At 38.1% G+C, this 4,863-nt stretch overlaps 1 pseudogene; it reads right to left on the bottom strand.

Moving 5' to 3' along the window:
- Positions 1 to 2,225: 2,225 nt before the first annotated feature.
- Positions 2,226 to 4,597, bottom strand: LOC145527825 (17S U2 SnRNP complex component HTATSF1 pseudogene; annotated as a pseudogene).
- Positions 4,598 to 4,863: the final 266 nt, after the last annotated feature.

Here is a 4,863-nt window from a genome sequence, read left to right as displayed (position 1 = left end):
TTGGTTTCTGCTACCCCTCATAGATTATGAGTGTATAACTTAAGCATTAAATACACTTTAAGTACTAGAACAGATTATTCCTGAAACCCAACACAAAAGTACTGATGGTTTATGTTTGAGTTACTCATTCATTTTCATCTATAATTCTAAGGATCCAAATTTAAAGATTCCACTAAGAGTATATTTTCAGGGATCATTTCTATTGTGTGTCAGTAAGGAGATGGAAATCACATTTCAGAATATATTTGAGCTAATTTTTCTGTGGGTTAAAGTTGTTTTTGTTTTTTTTTTAACATTTGGTTAAGATGGTAAATCTAGAAATACACTTTTTTAGCACAACTTTCATCTTTCTGTTATAGTAACATGCCAATAACGACTAATCTATTCCCTCTAAAAAGGAAGTTTTCCCAGCATTCATACCCTGGGTTCAAATTTTGCTATTACCTGCTGGCCTCCACATAGATTGCTTTATCACTTCAATGGATTCAATTAATCAATTTTCCAGATGACTATTATAAACTATATGTATACTCTTCAAGTCAAACACTTAAAAACTCTTTAAATATACACAATTTAAGGATTTATCAAGTTTCAGTCTGGTTTTATACCAATTTTTTCTAAAGTAACTTCAATTACAATTATCTTTTTTTTTTTGGCTTCATCACATGTGGCACACAGGATCTTAGTATCAACCTTAAAGTGTTTAGAAAAAAGATGTTTCAACTTTTTGTAAGAACATGCAATATTATTATAGATATATACATATACAAACATTACATATATATGTGCACATCCACAACATATAGGAATATATGCTATGCTATGCTATGCTAAGTCGCTGCAGTCGTGTCCGACTCTGTGCGACCCCATAGACGGCAGCTCACCAGGCTCCGCCGTCCCTAGGATTCTCCAGGCAAGAATACTGGAGCGGGTTGCCATTTCTTTCTCCAGTGCATGAAAGGGAAAAGTGAAAGTGAAGTCACTCAGTCGTGTCCGACTCTTAGCGACCCCATGGACTGTAGCCTACCAGGCTCCTCCGTCCATGGGATTTTCCAGGCAAGAGTACTGGAGTAGGGTGCCACTGCCTTCTCCGATAGGAATATATACATATACATTATTTTTACTTGTAACCATGCTTTACTTCATAGAGTTAAGAGAAATATGAAGAAAGAAAAGAGCACAAGATTAATGAGGACCTACTGTGAACTAATGAGTAATCATTATACATATTATCTGTTGCAATATGCATTTTACAAATAAGGATATGAGCCTGAAGGATAAGTCACTTGTTCAAAGTCACACAGTCAGTAGTTCATATATTTGAATTTATATTTACAGACTCATATGCTACGATTTTTTGATGCAATTTTTATGGGGGAAAAATTAGATGCATGAGGAGACCAGCACTGCATACAGACTCAATACTGACTAAAATATAATATTTTATTATTTCTCTAATTCCCAAATAGTTCACTAGGAAAATGGGAATTTTTAAACATTCTTCTGCCCTATTTCAAATAGGATTGGGGGGTAGGAGGAAGTTGATATTAAATGTATTCAAATGTGTTAAAAATATATTGTACATTTATATTTAAAAATTCTTACCAAAAATGAATTCCAAAATATTTTGATGTATATATATACACACATGTACAATGTATGTGTGTATATATATATATTCTTAAGTATTAAATGACAGTATTCATATTCACCCATTTCAGGGATTACTGAAGATATCAAAAGGACTTAATAATTCCAATGATCATAAAAACCTTTCAAAAGCAAATGAAAATCAGGAATAATTAAAGTGGAAATAAACTACTTTATGAATCTTTTTATATCCTTTATGTTTGTGAGGGTATTAGAAATAAACCAATAAATTGACTAGGTATCTGATTTTTTTTTTCTGCACATCAATAACTTTCTTTATTTCTGAATGTCACAAACTTCAATCAGGATACTTTAAAAAATATTCTTTTGCATGCACTTAACAAATCTGACAAAGGACGAGGAGCAAGTTAACTAGCATTATGCTATGGAGTTTGAACTGAACAGCCAATGAACACATATTTAAAATGATTAGGTACAGGTAACCATGAACACTTCACTGCATTAATCAGATGACATCCTACCTCTATGCACACGTTTATGTAACATTACGAGTAATTACCCTGCAGCAGAGGCAAAATGGAGATGGAATCTCCCTAAAAAGCAAATTTACAGGATTAAATAGTGTCATCATCATGATCATCATCATCACTACTGAGAACAAAGCTGCTGCCTGTGGACAAGGGCCCTTCCTCTTTAACACTCCCTAAACCACCCACAGTCCCTCTCTCATCAGAATCTTCAAACAATTTGTCACTGGAATCATCATCAAACAACTTCTCGTTGGAATCATCATCTTTAAACACCTTTTCATCTATGTCTTCATCTTCCTTTACATCTCCATTTTCCTCATCTTCTTTTCCGTCCAAATCTTCAAATACCTTTTCATCTGAATCATCTTCTTCGTCCTTTTCATCAGCATTTTCAAGTTCCTTTTCTTCTGCATCTTCTTCGTCCTCTTTCTCATCTGACTCATCATCAAATACCTTTTCATATGCATCTTCCTCTTCTTCCTTTTCATCTGACTCTTCATCAAACACTTTTTCAGGGCTGTCATCTTCGAATTCTGATTTTTCAGACTCATTTTGTTCTCTTTTTCTGGAATGTTTTCATTAAATTCCTTGTCAGAGGCATCTTCTTCAAAACCTTTCTCAAGGCTATTTTCTTCTAACTTTTTCAGAGCTGTCTTCAAACTGCTTTTCCGAGCAGCCTTCAGACTCTTGATCTGAGTTGTCATCTTCAGAAGCCACCTTTTGGGGGCTGGCCTCCCCCTCAGACTCCTTGCCGGGGTCTTCTTCTTCAGACTCCTACTCACGGCTGTTCTTGTCAGGATCTGTTTTGAGTTTCTTATTTTTGGATTCTCTTTCAGGGGCAGTCTCTTTTGACTCTTTGTTAGGATTACCCTCTTCATGCTCTTTCTCGGGGCTGCCTTCTCCAGACTCTCTCTCGGGGAAGTCTTCTTCACGCTCTCTTTTGGGACAGCCTTCCTTAGACTCTCTTTCAAGGCAGCTCTCATCAGATTCTTCTTGGAGACCTTCAGCTTCTTTTTCAGGGCCACTTTCTTTAGCATCTTTTTCAGAAGCATCTTCTTCAACTTCTCCCCCATCTTCCGTTTTTTCAAACTTTTTTTCATCTATAGGTTCTTCAAATGCCATTTCAGTTGTGGCTGCTTGAACATTTGTTTGAGATGTGCCAGGGTGCTCAGAAAAATGCCTAATTCTAGAAGGCCCTGCCATTTCTGGAGCACAGATGGAATTTGAATGCTGCAGGCCTCTGTTGGCCTCAGGAGCATTGAGGAAAGCTTCCCATCCTCTCAGCCTTTCCTCCCTTTCTCTTGCGGTCTCCTCTACCTGATAATCCATAGTTCCATCCCACGCTTGGGCAGTGATTTGATGCCCACCAAACCACCTTCCATTGAGGGTTTGAATACAATAATCAGCTTCCTCTGGATCCCTAAAGGACACAGAGGCCACACCATCGGGGTGTCTGTCAAAGAGAAGGAGCTTCCTAATTTGTCCAAACTTTAAACACTCTACTCGAAGGTCTTCTCTGATTTCATTCAACACCAGTGGATCATCCTCAAAATCTGTTGGATGAAACATGTTTTTGATAATGACAACTCACTCATAGCTCATTCAGGATGGGCCAGCTCGTCTATCAGGTCTCCAATCCAGCTGCTTTTGTTGCATAGACAGCTTTTTCTTGTAGTCTTTGCACTTCTTCTTCTTTGAGGCATCATATTCTCCCTTCAACTGAAATTTTGCCACCTCCACATGTAATTTGTAGCCTCTAATTTCATCTTCATCCAAAAGTTTTAATGCCAGATCCACAGATTCTCTCTTCAAATAACAGCAAAGTCCATCTCCTTTAAGATTTCCTTGATTATCTTTGTAAAGCTTGACCTTAAATTCTTCTGTTTGAGGATCTCTCATAATAATGCCAAACTTTGACATGAGCTGTATAAATTCATCCACTGTAATGTCTGGAGGCAAACCAGACACATAAACATTTGTATTTCTGTCTTATTCAACATGAAACCATCCTGATTCAGCCCTTCTCTTTTCTCCCTTCTTTTTCAGATCATTGGGTTCAGGGGGTTGTCTTTGTGGAGGTTCTTCTGCAGTCCTAGCACTGACATCTTGGATACTTGCAGTAGAACTAGATGCACCATCATTAGAAAAGCCATAATTGGCCTGATATGTAGCAATGAAATCTTCAGTGATCTTGGGGAACCAAGCCTTCTTGTCTAGGTTCCACTCGTACGGAGTGTCAGTCGGCTGCTGCCCGAAAGAATTGGTTTCTCCACCGGGATCTTTCTCAGTGTCGTCGTCCTTGGTGTCTCCGTACAATTCTTGCATTCGCAACTGCTCATCAAACTCGTCGTTCGCATCCAAGTTGTTGCCGCTCATGTTGCCCACTTAGCCTAGAGGCAAGGTTTGGTCGATCGAAGAGGCCGAGCTGATGCTGGAGGGGAACGGAGAAAAGGAGGTTGGCCACACTCAGCCCGCTCCCCACTGCCCCCCGGCCCGCCTCCTAGGTATCTGATTTTAAATTGAATATTTTCCAATGTTATGAGTCTTGGAGAACTTTCAAAATTTACAAATTAAATGAAATTTACTTAACATGCTATAATAATGCTTCATTATATGCATCCCCACTTATCCTCTGGATCTCTGCAATGTCCTATTATAACATTTCACTCAGACACGAAAAACAATTTGGCCAGTTATTTCAACCCTAAAATAGGACCAATTG

Source organism: Giraffa tippelskirchi, chromosome 11 (assembly GCF_054371585.1).
Source record: "Giraffa tippelskirchi isolate mGirTip1 chromosome 11, T2T-mGirTip1v1.2.pri, whole genome shotgun sequence".
Taxonomy (NCBI): domain Eukaryota; kingdom Metazoa; phylum Chordata; class Mammalia; order Artiodactyla; family Giraffidae; genus Giraffa; species Giraffa tippelskirchi.
This window is presented reverse-complemented; position numbering and strand designations above follow the sequence as displayed.